Source organism: Apium graveolens, chromosome 5, assembly GCF_009905375.1.
Source record: "Apium graveolens cultivar Ventura chromosome 5, ASM990537v1, whole genome shotgun sequence".
NCBI lineage: Eukaryota > Viridiplantae > Streptophyta > Magnoliopsida > Apiales > Apiaceae > Apium > Apium graveolens.
This window is the reverse complement of record NC_133651.1, coordinates 180,474,540-180,490,194: the sequence shown is the minus strand read 5'-3', so window position 1 is coordinate 180,490,194 and position 15,655 is coordinate 180,474,540. Positions and strand designations below refer to the sequence as shown.

Sequence of the window (15,655 nt, the reverse complement as noted above, 5' to 3'; positions counted from 1 at the left end):
TTACTATTGCAGCTTCATCTAAACAAAGTAAAGGCACATGATAAAATGAATAACATTGTAGGCCACTACACCCAGCCGGAAATTATTTTCACACAAATTTTGAGCAATTATGCCATTAAAAAGATTTTTTTTATAAATTGCAAAATTTTTAGGATCCTAAATATAACTTACCATTGGGGCATAGTGCAATGGAAGACATAATACTTTGCATTATTTATATTATAATTTCTGAAACTGAAAAAGTAAATAACATTGAGAGTTTACGCTCCATGGAAAAGGACGTACTACTTTGCATGGACGGGACACGTGATATCCGAGCCCTTACTGTGATGTTACAATGTTTCTCTATGTCGATCACATGTGCTACAACAAAAATGAATAAGTTAGTAATTAGTATGGACTCTAGCCAATACAGAGTTAGAAAAAAATTGCAAATAACGAAGTAGATATCACACAGAGTTTTCTGTTCCAAATCTTGACCCATTGAAACTCTTGAAAATCCTGGGATGTGAGAAGTCCAAACTGTTTCAAGGCATAGCACGTCATGTAAGTTAAAAAATTTCAAAACTCCAGTCGAACACCCCCCCCCCCAACTCAAAAAACAATTATAAGAACAAAGTGTTCTTAGGATGGTCACCTCAAAAAATCAAACATGAATAATTAACTAAAAAATTAAACAACTTAAAATTAACCTCAACAATCTTAGAGAAATCTTACTTGTCAGTTCCATGATTCCGGATTTGCTCCAGTAATATATCATCTTTCTGAGACACAAACATTATACACCAAATCAAAATCGAGTCCAAGTACAAAGGTCCGGTAAAAAAATAAATTTAAAATAATTAGGGTATAACAAGTAAATGAAACCCCCAATTTAAGAAATTAGGGTTTTGATTTTAAAACCCCCAATTTAAGAAATAAGGACTTTAATTTAAAAAAACTTACCAATTAAAAGCAGGAGCACAAAGATGGTGAGTAAAGAAGACCCTATTGGTGCAAAACAGAAACCCATCGATGGTGAGTAGAACACAGCAGCGCAATGGTGATGGTGATAGTGATAGTGAGTAGCAGCAAAGTAGAGCAGAGCACGAGTAAAAGAGAAGCATATGTGAGCAGGGCATCGATGGCGGTGGTGAAGGTGATTTGTATGGAGGTAATGGTGGAGAGAGTATGGTGAGACGCGAGAGAGATGTGCGAGAGAGGGGGTTTTACGAGAGAGAGATGTGTGAGAGAGAGAGGGTATGGTCAATTTTTTAGTTTTTAATTTTTTTAGTTTTTCTACTTTTTATTCGATGAAGGAGAAAAGAATAGGTATAAAGGGCAGAAATTTTGAGAATATTTCATTAAGGGGGGAAACAAAAGAAAGGAAAGCGCGCTGAACTTTTTTTGGGAACTTTAGACATCAGTTGTTAAATAATCGATGTCTTCAAACAACAAAGACATCAGAAAAACACGGGATGATGTTATTACATCTTTTAACATCAGTGGCATCAGCAACCGATGTGTAATGTGTGATGTCTATTTAACTTTTTCTTGTAGTGATAACTAAGAAAAATTCCTTCATCTACTTTAGCATCAAACTGGCCCAGATGCTCATCTTTCAATACAAAACATTTTCCTTCAAACACATGAAAATATTTCAGTACTGGCTTCTTGTTGGTCATTATCTCATAGGACGTCTTTTCTAGATCTTTATTAATCAGGGTCCTGTTTTGAGTGTAGCAAGCTGTGTTGACTGCTTCAGCCCAGAAGTATATTGGCAACTTTGATTGACTTAACATTGTCCTTGCAGCTTCAATTAAAGTTCTGTTATTCTTTTCCACTACCCCGTTCTGCTGTGAAGTCCTTGGGGATGAATACTGTCTTGATATACCTCTTTTAGTGCAAAACTCATTTAGAACTGCATTTCTGAATTTAGTTCCATTGTCTGATCTGATTGTCCGCACAGGCAATCTAGCTTCCACTTCAATTTTGTTTATGTGATCAATTACCATATGAGGTGTCTAATCCTTTGAATGTAAAAATAACAATCACTAATGCATATCTCTTCTTCGATATTGACTTGTCCAAACAAATCCATATGAATGAGTTGTAAGGGCTCAGTGATGTTAGACATGTCTTTGCTTCTATTTGATACTTTCTTCGACTTCCCTTTTTCACATGCTTTATAGAGTCCTTCTTGATAGAATTCCATCTGCAGCAGACCTCTCATCAATTCTCTTATAAATAAAGAATTCATCGCCTTGAAGTTTAGGTGAGATAATTTCCAGTGCCATAACCAACTTTCTTCAGAAGAAACTTTTTCATAGAAACACTTTACATCACTTCCACTGGCAGAATTCAAGTCAACTACGAACAAGTTTCCTTTTCTTACCCCTTGCAGAGCAATCTTTTCATGCTTTCTGTTTGTGATCAAACACTTCTCCTTTCTGAACAACACATCATATCCCTTATCACAGAATTGACTAACGCTCATCAGATTGTGTTTTAACCCTTCAACATAAGAGATGTTATCAATGATAACACTTCCAACTTCCAGACTACCATATCCCTTTGTAAACCTTTTGTTGTCATCTCCAAAGGTTACTACCGGACCGGTCTTCTCTACCACATTGATTAGCAGGGTCTTTTCTCCTTTCATGTGCCTCGAACATCCACTATCAAATCCACATGACTTTTTCATTCTTTTCTGTGCCCTGCAATCACAACATGATTAAGGTTTCTTTGGCACCCAAACTTGTTTGGGTCAAAGAAATTTAGATGTTTTTGTAGGTGGAGTAACAGGTTCAGTTCAGATTTGACTGAACTCGAGACTTGTTCCTTAGCCTTGACAGGAGTGTCTTTTGGCTTAGGGGTCTGAGTATCCTTCCTAAACTTAGGAGGACTAACAGTCTTTGCCCTAACCTTCTTTTAGTCATGCTTTCTTTAGCTGTGCAATTACTTGACATAGATGCATTCATCAAATTAAAGTATGCATGCTTGATATTAAAAGAACATGGCATACAACCAACAATACCACAGGGCAAATGTGAATTATTTATGTTAAACAAGTTATGTACAGTAGGAACTTTAGTATCTACTTTAACCTTTGTAAATGCATGTGTAAGATGTCCAATAGAATTGCAATTAGAATATGCTTTCCTAGGTGCAGTGGGTGCAGGTGTAAAAGGATTAGCAATATTAACACCAAATTTCCTATTTTTTTACTCCTTTTCTTTTTATTCTTGTTACCTGATTCAGTTTTAGCATTTTCAATTTAACTGACTTAACAGGGGTAACAACTTCTTCCTTAACATCTACAGATTCCTTAATCTCAGCTTCATCCTTAAGCCTAATCTCATGGTCTCTTATGATCTTGTCTTCTTCTAATGGTTCAAGGACAGTCTTCTTGAATAGTGGATTACTAACATTCTTAAGGATAACAGGGACAGTCTTATTTTATTTTTCTTTTTAAGATCTGAGTAATCAAAGCATATGCTAGTTTTAGTGTCTGGACTTTGTTGTTCAATTATTGACTTAGTTAAATTAGTCGAGTTCTTAAAAGCATTCAATTTTAACTCTAGCTCAGAAACCTTAGCCTCTAGTGCCTTCTCAACCTCTATATTACAATTAACCTTATTCTACAAATATTCATTCTTTTTCCTAAGGTCATTAATTGTTATGGCTACAAGTTTTAGTTGCTTCTTTTCAGACTCTAGTTTAGTGATTTTATCAACTAACCTATCATTTTCACTTTCAGTCGCTAGCATGCTTGTATGAATATTGAACATCTCTACACTAAGTTCTTTAACAATTTTGTTATACTCAGACAGAGATATGTCAATAGTGGTGAGAATGGGTACTTGACATGATGAGGATTGCTCAGAGGAATCTGCCATCAATGCAAAGTTCACGTACTCTTCCACCTCATATTATTTAGTGTCATCTCAGCTTTTACCCTCAGCAATGTAGGCCTTGCCATATTGTTTTGCCAATAGGGCATCCAGCTTCTACTTCAACTTCTCATTTTCCCTCTTCAGATCATCATAACTTTTCCTTTCATAAGAGCTTTTCTTTTCTTTGAAATGCTTAGGCTTTTTGCACTCCGTAGCGAAGTGTCATAGTTCATTACAGTTGTAGCATCTGAACTTGCTTCGATTAACCATGTTTGACTTTCTTAAACTGGAACCAGATAATGATCCACCTTTCTGAAAGCAACTATAAGAACTCTTCTTGTACTTGGGATTCCTACAGAACTTGATATGCTTGAAACGTCCCGCTAAGTACGCCATTGATTTGTCCTCTAATTCCTCAAGCTCTTCCAGAGTATAGAAATCATTTTTGTCTTCATCTTGGGAACTAGCTTCCACTTAGCTTCTATAATCACCTCTCCTCCAGCTTTACCTTCACAAACCTTGCTTTCAGAATCCTTTGTATTTTCTACCACTAGAGCAGTGGTCTTTAACAATGCCTCTTGCTTACTATCTATAGATCCGGAACCATAGATGATCAGACTTTGCTTTTGTTCCATTTCATAGGTTCTCGATTTCCCATACAACTTCTCCAGACTCATGGTATTTAAATTATCCCTTTTTTCGTATGGATGAGACCTTATGCTCAACATAATGTGGTAATATAAACATGAACTTTATGTTCGTCTCTCTCGGTGGATATACCTTGCCATGGATACTCAGTTCATTCAAGAGTTTGTTATATCTCTCGAACACTTGAGTAATTGTCTCTCCATGCATGGATTTAAACGCTTCATACTTGACATCAGAATGTCCAAGCGATTCTCCTTCACTTCTTCAGTACCATCCATTATCAATTCAATGGTATCCTACATATTTTTTCCACTGTTTTAGTTCATTATCTGATGACTCATGTCGGAATCCATAGATTCAACTATAATCAATTAGAGGCCTGTGTCTAATGCAACAAATTCCTTTTCTGTGTCAGTGAATTCTGTAGGATCCTTTGCAGTAGACCTTTAAGGAACTCATACTCCATCCACTGTCGTTCCGGGAATCATCTTCATTGGGATAAACGGTCCGTTCTCTAAATTGCCCATGTACAAAGGATTAGCTGCTTTAATGAACAGTGTCATTTTCTTTTTCTAAAGATTGTAGTTGGCTCTATCGAACTGTGGTACTTTGATACTTCCGATTTTCTGAGAACTCGTATTGATACTCAAGAATCTTAAATATCCAAGAATTGAATCTTAAAATATTTAAAACAAATTTGAATTAAAATTTAAATTTTGAAAATTAAAAATTTAAATTTGAATCCTTGAAAATTAATATTACAATAATTTCATAAATTAATTAAATTTAAAATCTCAAAAAATTTTGAAATTGAATTATCTTTAATTAATTAAAGAAAATTTAAAATAAAATTTTCTAGATCTCAAAATTTAATTTGTTATAGATCTTAATTTTTAGAGTCAATCAACAATCTTTGATACCAATTTTTAGGTCCAATTAATCTCAGAAGGGGGGTTGAACGAGATTTAGGGTTTTTCGCGGATTAAGAATTAAGTTCTTGAGTTTAGTTCGATAAACAGTAAACTGAATGGCACTCGAAACAACAAGATCAGGGAATAAAAGATATATTAATTAAACCATTGGTACTACACTCTAATTAATAACTATTTAGCTGCAATACATCACATACACAAACAACAATACTACAAAGCTCTCGAATTAAATGATCTTTAATAACCTGGAGAATATCTGTTGACTGCTGCTGTGTATTGGTGAGGATGAATTGAATGCCTTAACGTTTGAACTGATTCTTCACCCTCTATTTACAGTGAAGTCTTTTAGGTTAAATTGAATTAACCTCACAAATTGTCTAAGTGTGGAATCCATAGGTAATTACCTTATTCAATCGAGAGATAGCACGTATATAAGCTAACTCGCGATTCTCCTTGTGTTGGCAATGAATCAATCACGACCTAAGAGTGTTTTCTTGACTTAGAATTTGCATGAGCTTCCCTAACTCGCGATTACATAAGGCATGTAATGATGTAAAAGTGACATGGCTTGTGACTTAGTCTTTTTCAACATTTGCTACTCCATCTCGCGATTCCAGAGGGTAAGTATTGATGGCATCGTGACTTGGCTTTATTACTTGGTCAATTTCTTAATCAAAGCCCCTATCTCGCAATTGTACAAGGGGCAATGATTCCATCGCGAGATAGACTATATACTTGGCCAAAATAATTTATTTCATTCTATCTTGCGATCCATCCAAGGAATTACTTATAAAATCAATTCTTAGTTTTCATGCCTTAGTCAAATTCAACCAATCCCTGTAATATTGGCTTGAGAGATTGACTTGACTTTGACTTGCCCTGTTTGACTGATTCTTATTCCACGTTCATTTCATTGATTCTTTAATTTATAATGACAATTATTTTCTGTTGTGCTGACACCTAGTGTAACTGGTGTGGTTCACAGATGACTAACACTGAATCAAATTGCCTTTACTTAAACCTGAATAATCAGCTGACACTGTCTTGACACTTCTCGGCTTCGAACCACTGAAATGCTTCGAACCACTGAAACCCTCTGATCTTCATTCTGTGACTTCTACAATTCTTTTGTTATTGAAATCTTCTGAACCCCTATTCTTGACAGACGCTTAAACATGTTAATGAACTTCTTCATGTGACGATTCTGAAAACTTATGACAATGAATCCCTGTAGAATCTGTTAGGGTTTATGTGCTACATGATTATATTATTTACTGACTTTTACTTGTGTTGAGTTATCTGTTTAGCATGATTACATTTGTGCTACATTATGCTTTACAGAGGACATGATTCAACGGTCTAAACGTCCTCTCACGTCGTATTTCATGTCTTTAATTATTTCGCCTCTAAAATTTTGATTTTAATTCATGTGTATAAATTATATTAATGTAGTTTTTATTATTCAGGTATTGGTATTATTTATCGATTCCTTATGCACTTTCTCAAGGAGGATGACTCTCTTTAATCATATTTTTTGTACTAGCACTTATGTGTTTCTACACATGATTGCTTTTACGTCGATGCATGGATTCGAATCCCAATATAAAATCTTATCCTGATATTGGTAGAGTGGCCTTTGGAAGAAAAGGAAGGGTTGTGATTTCAACTTTTATGTATCTCGAATTGTAGTTGGTTGTTGTAGAGTTTCTTAATTTAGAAGGTGATAATCTACTTAAGCTATTTCTGTACGTAAATTTACACATCGTCGGAATAAGTATTTCAGGAAAACAAAGCTTTGTTTTATTTACTTTTTTAGTGGTATTGCCTACAACCTAGCTAAGAAACTTGGGATTGTTGGCATATATTTCTGCTGGTGGTGTTTTGTCTTTTGTTATTTTGATTTGTTCAGTTTTCTGGGTTGGTGCATTTGATGGTTTTGGATTCGACGAAAAAGGTAGATTTTGGAATTGGAATATGTTGGCTAATGTAATAAGCATGTATACCTTTTGTTATTTTGGCCATACAGTGTTTCCACCCTCTGCAATTCAATGAAAAATAAAATGATTACTTGAAAGAAGCTAATAGATCTCAAATTATTAATCTGGTAGAACCTCTATCCAAAAAGGATATTATGTCAATGGAAGATAAAGAGATCATTCAGATTCTCAAGGAATTTATTGCAAAGGAGATGGCTGGATTTGTATCTAGTGAGCTTCAAGCCAAGAGAAAGAAAGATGATGAAAAGAAGAGGAAGAGGAAGGAACAAGAAAAATCTACTTCCAAGAGAAATAAGGAGTATGAAAAGGAAGAAGAAAGAAGGAAAAAAGGAGGATGATTCAGAAAAGAAAATCTTTAAGGAAAGACAGTTGTGATAATGTACCTAACAAATCTCAAGACACTATAACAATTGATCTTCCAAAGAAATTATCTATGGCTTCTAAAATTGTTCTTGCACCAAATACACCTAAAAGCTTAATAAGAAAATCTCCAAAGAGGTTTCTTCACAAAGTAACTGCACATGGAGTGATAAGGAAAGAATTGAAGAAAAATCAAATCTCAAATCTCAAATATGCCAAGCATCTAAATCTCAACACTAAATCAAAGCTTCACTTCAAGAAACCTACTAGCTCATTGTTAGTAAGGGTTCTAAAATATAGAAAGCAACTCACTAATTTGGCCTTCGGCATAAACATTGAACCTCTGGATATAGCCATTGATAAAGATGGGCTTCAACAAAGGAAAACTAGCCTAATCAAAGATGTGGAGATTAAAGATGATAAAATGATTTGGCTGAAGATGGTTGATGGAGAAGAAACACAGTTTTGTCATACAAATTTTACAAATAGAACCTCCTCATTCATCACTAAAAGAGTCATTAGTCTTCTAAAGAAACATCACTACAGTGAAGTCACTTTAAGGAGAATTGAAATGGCTAAGTACTTGGTTATGGAAGCTGAAGAAAAGAAGGTCAAACAAGCTGAAAATAAAAAAAGCAAAGAGGCTAGATTGAGAAAATAAGCTGAAGATGAAATTTTGGCACAAAAATTGAGGAGAGATGGAAAGTGTAGGATTCTTACAAATCCTGGCAGAATTGAAGTTGAGTATCACCCAGGATCTATCACAAATCTAAGAATGGATTGTCTCAAGTATTATCTAGTATTCACCTTACAAAGGGTTGCAAACTCATTGGATAACTCTATGCTCATTGAAGAAACCATAGCAAGAGTATAAATTCTGGAAACCATATAACAACTTGAAACTAATAAAGTAGCAAAAGCCCAAGCCAAAGCTAATGCATACTTTGTTGCTTACAAGGAAAAGGTTGGATAGGCTTGCTATCCTTAGAATTTGTTCAAGGAAATTTCTCTCACAAATTGGGGGAGATTGTTGGAACATGCAAGACTACACCAACAAAAGAATTGTCAGTTGAAGAATTCAAGGTCAATAAAGACGTGCTCTTATTGCAAAGAATGAAGTCTCTAAGCTGGAAGTACTCCATGAATTAAAAGGTGTTTATACAGTCATGAATAAAATTCTGGAAGAAGTTCAATACAAATTGTTCAAACACCAGAAGAAATAAGGCTGCAAGTTAAATAATTATTCAAGAAGAATTTTGGCTAAGTTTTTTATTCAAGAAGTATCAAAGTTATTGACTGAATGATTCGAGAAGTACTTATTCGACTTGTTCAATCAAGAGTTGTTAGAGAAGTATTCATTCAAGTTGTTCAAGCGTTTGATAAGTACTAAATAAAGATCTTGTTCGAGTAGTATGGTGAAAAGGGATTCGAGTTATGTAGAGCAAGTATACTATTCGAGAAGTCAATCAATCGAGTAGTATACATTCGAGTAATGCAAAGATGGTCAAGTCATAGAATCATCGAGAAGTCCCAGAAGTCATTAGTGAAGTCTTCATTGGACAAGTTACACTGAGAAGGATTCGAGAAGTAGAGACAAATAAAGGATTCGAGGAGTATAGAATGATGTCCAATCGAGTTGTCCGAGGGAACCTAGTTCGACAAGTATATTGAACACTTGGACTTCACGAATGCTAGAATACTCGAATCAACTAGTTAGCATAATGCTGGCAGTATAACAGAATCAACAGACTTTTGGTTGTGCAGTTAAATTAGGAAATGGTCCCCAAGTATTTTGCCACCGCACATAAAACTACAAAAGAAGTTTGGTGGGAGAAAAACAAACTCTGGCAACAACACACAATAGAAAGACGAGTACAGAAAAGTTGTTAGAAAAGAATTACTATTTCTAGTTGTATTCATATAAAAGATGAATTTGTAATCTTTTCTAGAATAGTAATAGAGCAAGAGGTGTGCATGTGGTCTAGACATGTTTTCGATTTAGCTAGACATGGACACCATTTTTATATATCCTTGATTTTATAATTCTCCTTGTATTCTCTCATCAAGAATCAAGAAGCTGAAAATACTACTATTTTTGGATTGTAGCAAACTATTAAATCAATAATACATTGGTTTAATTTTAGTAGCGTGTTCTTGTTGTTCATATTTTTCATTCACTCTATTACACACACTACTACTACATAAAAGGTCAAAAAAGTTATTATGTACATTCACCCCCATGTATATATTCTAGAGACCGATACATTCCACTTGAATCACAGAAGATTTCCACCTTAGATATTCACCTTTTAACACACTACTGTGAAGTTTTGACTGTGAACAGACATAAAAATTATGTTGATGTAGGCTTGCATGTTCCAACAATAAATGTAGCAGAATCTCTTGTATTTTGGTGTGTTTAAAAAAATATATAAAATACATCATTTAAAAAAAAAGATATATAAAATACATTGACATCGGACTTTAAATCAAATTTGACCATTAAAAGTAATTCACTAAAAATACAGATTCATACATATTATTTTTAAATTATAGATTTTTATTTATTATATTTGATTTAAAATTCCACTTAGAGTTGATGAATTTTACGCATAGTTGATTATAAATTTAGCAGAATATCTTATATTTTGGTGAGTTTTTAAAAAATATAAGATACATCTTTTAAAAAAAATAGATATAAAATATATAGAAAAATATGATTAAATCTATGATATATAAAATTCTTCCGTATTAAAAAAAATTTAAATATCTTAAAATTTTAAAATATTATTAATAATCTGAATTGACTGATTCTGAATTTTAAATCTGGGTACACCTATATTTTGAATTTTAATTTAAAATCCGCATAAGATAATCCCAATATTCTCGACAGAAAACAGCCTTTAAGTCTATAATCCATGCCCATCGAAACGTCATCGTTTATGTCCATTGTCATTGTGCCACAATTACCTTCTAAAACCCTAACAACTTTTAAAGTCTTGAACCCCCAAATTGAACCCAAAAGACAGAAAGACATGAAGAACATCTCAAGTCAAGTATCAATGTTGTTGAGACCAAAGACTTGTTACATTTACACAACAACTAGTAGTAGTTTGTGTACAAAAACTGTTGGTTTGGAGACATGCACGAAGAAGGAAAAAGAGAAACACTGTACAAAAGACTTCGTGCATTTAGAGAAACAGATGGTGATATTACATACACACTTGATACTTGGGTTGAACAAGGAAACTATGTCAAGAGGTTTGATATCGTTGCGTATGTTAATTCCGTTGGGTATAATTCTAACTAAGTAACAATAAAACACGAAGGTAATAATAAACTATAAAGACTGTAATTGACAAAGAAAGTAAAGAAAACTTATCTTTTATCGCTTTCCAAATTCTGATAAGAAGAAGAACACAACAGCTGAGTCGCCAAACCCTTCAAGAGGACTTGACTATTCTTGAAGAGATTATTGTCCCCCACTTAAGCTGTGATGTAATGCAGCAATATCACTTCCAGGATAAAACAACAACAGATCAATCTGGCCACAGAACCAACAATGATCAACGGCGACTCGCACCTCAGTTTGCCCAAAAAATCTATGCAACTCATATATGTTTGCGAGGTAGGCACCGAGACTTGTGTCATTTTAATCTCAAGTATACCTCTCAATATATAGGCATCTCAAATTTCTCTTCTTCTATTTTACTCGATGTGGTACACCAAGTAACAAAACAGAAAAAGTAAACAAAATGGGTTTTCCTCATTATTTATATTATATCCTGATTAATTAATATTAATATTACAAAATATATTCAGAGTATGATTAAAATAATCCTTACTAAATATATTTTATATTAATAATTAAATAATCAATATAAATAATTAAACTTGTAATAGAAAAAAAAATATAAGAGTTCCCACTAGCACTGGGCCACACAAGCATTCCACTTATGCTAGTAGTTGTAAACAACACTAACACAAGATGCTATATAAACTCAATATCTTTCTTTTACAATATCAATGTGGGACAAAATCCCCATAACCCATTTCAAACAAGCAACTTTATCTCAATATATTCATGGATTCCACTAAGAAAATATCTTAGATCCAAATATGAAAGTTTAAGTCCTCATGTCAAGGAACAACCTCCAAGTGTTAGTTTCCGGAAAAATCATATCAAGAACATATATAAAATATGGCTCAAACTTTCCATTTTCTAACAATCCCCCACAAATCCATAATTAAATTGCATACCAGATTTTATCATGACTTGCTTTTCAGAGTCGGTACCCTCCCGGGTTTGAACCCTCCTAAGTCCTCTACTTCGATGGCTACCAGATACAGATGGAATGTTACACCTTGAAGCTTTATCCATTGGGTGTAACCACACTCCATAGACGACGACAAGTCAAGGGCTATGGTGCCAATCTACGGCTTTGAGACGTTAATGGTCATGTCTCGATCCTGTTCGTCGAATGTTTCGAGGAATAACCCTTTCCTCTAATTGCGACCACACAATTACATTCACTTAGCTCGACATCTCCAGAGATGTACTGCTATCATCTCGTCAAATGACTTGACCCCATTCAGAGTTCAAATAACTCTTGCTAACTAGCAGTTCAAGTACTTTTTAAGGTTTTATAGGGGATAGACTCAGATACATAAGTATCTAAATGTACATGGTAGAGGTACTACTAATTCATCCTTACAACTTGTTTTTACCACATTGAATACACTTCGAGGGATCTCCTCTCAGGTGTATTGGGTTCCCGCTGTTGATGAATTATGATGGGTTACCAGTCCCATCCCCAACCTCGACTTAAGGACTATATCATGCTCAATCCCTTTAGTCAGCGGATCAACTATATTATCCTGAGTTCCTATGAACTCTATAGCAATAATCCTATCAGACACAAGATCCCTTATAGACTTTAGTCTAACTTGGATGTGTCTCTTTGTTTTAGCATTATACTTTACACTTCTGACTTTGTCGATAGTTGTACGGTTATCACAATGAACAGAAATGGCAGGAAGCGGCTTGCTTACTACAGGTAACATATTCATGAGTCCATGTAACCATTCAGCCTCCGTCCCCGTGGCATCAAGTACATACAACTCAGCCTCAAAAGTAGACTGATTAATCAAAGTCTGTCTAGAAGACTTTCAGGACACTGCTCCACCCGCAAGGGTAAACACATATCCAGTCACTCTATTGGAACCAGATTTCTTAGCTATCCAACTTGCATCACTGTACCCCTCGAGTACCCCCGGAAATCTCTGGTAATGCAAGCCAAGGGAAATAGTTCCCTTCAGATATCTAAGAACTCTATCCAGTGCCTCCCAATGAGTCTTGTTTGGACAGCTTGTATATCTAGCCAACTTAGACACAGAATAAGAAATATCTGGCCTAGTCACATTAGCAAGATATTACAAACTCCTAATAATCTAAGAATACCTTAACTGAGACACAGGAACTCCTGAACTATTCTTGACTAAGGCAACTTTTGAATCATATGGTGTACTAGCGATTCTACAATTTGAATAACCATACATCTCAAGTATAGATTTCTCTATATAATGAGACTGTGACAAAATTATTCCATCAGTTGACTGAGTCAACTTGATCCCAAGAATCACACTAGCTTCACCCATATCCTTCATCTCAAAGTGCATCTTCAAGAAACTCTTTGTCTCATTAATAATCTCAATATTGGTTCCAAACAACAAGATATCATCTACATACAAGCACACGATCACACAATGATTACCTCTAACCTTATAGTAGACACACTTGTCACTTTTATTAACTAAAAAATTCGAAGTCTAAAACAGTTTCATTAAACTTTTTATTCCAGTTGATAAGTGGATTTTATATCCACTTGGAATGCTTTATTACAAGCTTAAATTGGTGTTTTGGACTCAAGTTGTTGGTATTTTGATGTGTTTTTGTGTTATTGCATTTCAGGTATCAGTTAAATGAAGAAAAGAGATTTTAAAGGAAATATGATGAAAAGTGATCAGAATTGGAAGCCAAGGCCATTGTCAAGTTGTAGAGAATCTCAATAGCTTCGCATGGGCAGTTGAATCGCCTAATTCTGACGAGGAGAATTCAAGTTATGATCAAAACAAGATTCATCAGAATATTTTTCTAGTCAGTAGCTGAGCGCCCGCTCAGAGAGCTGAGCGCCCGCTCAGGAGAGCTGAGCGGCCGGTCAGGAGAGCTGAGCGGCCGCTCAGGGCGCGGCTGGTCGCTGATTTCGCTGAAAAAGCCTTTTTTGAGTAGAATTTGACGATTTTAAGGGTCCAGGTCCACTAGGGGCGTATATATACTTAAAAAAAAGGATTTTCATCATCCGGGAAGATTGGGATACCAAGGAGAAGACCTAGAAGCACAGAACAACTCTGAAAAAGAAGATCTTATTTTCAACTTGTGATTCTTTAAATTAGTTGTAACTTTGGGTGCTCGTTTTCGTTCTTGTTGAACCTAGATCTCGTTTATACGTACTTTGATTATTATTCAGTTTATTAAGACCTTATTTTATACCATGCTTTCATTGGAACCCATGGCGACGATGAGTTTGATTATGGGCTAATCGTTGTCATGGGGTTCTAGCGGATTTACTTATGGATTTCAATAGTTAATTGTTTCGATATCTTGGTGTGTGGTGATTGATTGATATCCTAGTATTAGTTGTGTTTATTCGTCTTATGTGCGTAGATAACATATAAGATAGCGTGTTAATCTCTATTGAAGCGACAATGAATATAGAGGTTTAGAACTTGCCATGCTAGCATAGGTTCATGTATGTGTATGCATGATTCGTAGGTAACTCTAACCATTTTACTTGCCCTATGTAATCAAGATAAATAACTTATGTTTAAACCGTTATGTTGTTAAATTCTATAGACATATAGGGTCTCAATATAATTGGTGCCTATTCAGCTTCTATCTCTTTTGTGGATGTCTGGTAGAATGGTACTCGTGCAACGAAAGTTGGCGTTTATCACATGCTAAGGTTAAGAATAATGACTTTGAATGAAGTAGTAATGAAGTTAGAATCCCATGTTTGTCATATATAGTAATTCAACCTCAATTCTCTTAGTTAATGTTATTTAGTATAATCTCTTAGTTTAATAAAAACCCAATTTGTTATTTGTCTTAGCATTGAGCGATAACCATACATTGTTGCATAGGTACATAGATTGAACATAACCTAAATCAGTCTCTGTGGGAACGAATCTGATTTATATCTTATACTACTTGCGAACGCGTATACTTGCGTGAATATTAACGCGTGTTTTCGCCCTAACAAGTTTTTGGCGCCGCTGCCGGGGACTCGGTGTTAATTTTTAGTTTATGTGCTTGCATCAGTGGTCGTTAAAGTTCACTGACTCGGATTCTTTTACTTTCACAGTTTATTTGTTTGTGTTTCAGGTACTCATTACAATGGGAGATCCAGCAGCACGAAAGAAAGCCTTGATGGACTTTTCTCAACCCAAGATCAATGACATTCAATCTAGCATTGTTCGGCCAGCTATCACAGCTAATACCTTTGAGATCAAGCCTGGCATAATTCAATGGGTGCAGAATTCAATCTAGTTTGGGGGTTCTCCAACTGAAGATCCTAATATGCACATTAGGGACTTTATTGAGATCTGCGACACCTTCAGGTTCAATGGCGTTTCCGAAGATGCTATTAAGCTGAGACTGTTTCCATTCTCTCTGAGGGACAAGGCTAAGAGCTGGTTACACTCTCTACCAGCTGGTTCGATTACTACTTGGGAGGATCTTGTTCAGAAATTCCTTACTAAATTCTTCCCTATGGCGAAGACAGCT

General features: G+C 35.0%; 1 pseudogene; it reads left to right on the top strand.

Moving 5' to 3' along the window:
• Positions 1 to 6,763: 6,763 nt before the first annotated feature.
• LOC141660502 (amino acid transporter AVT1I-like) lies at positions 6,764 to 7,527 on the top strand (annotated as a pseudogene).
• Positions 7,528 to 15,655: the final 8,128 nt, after the last annotated feature.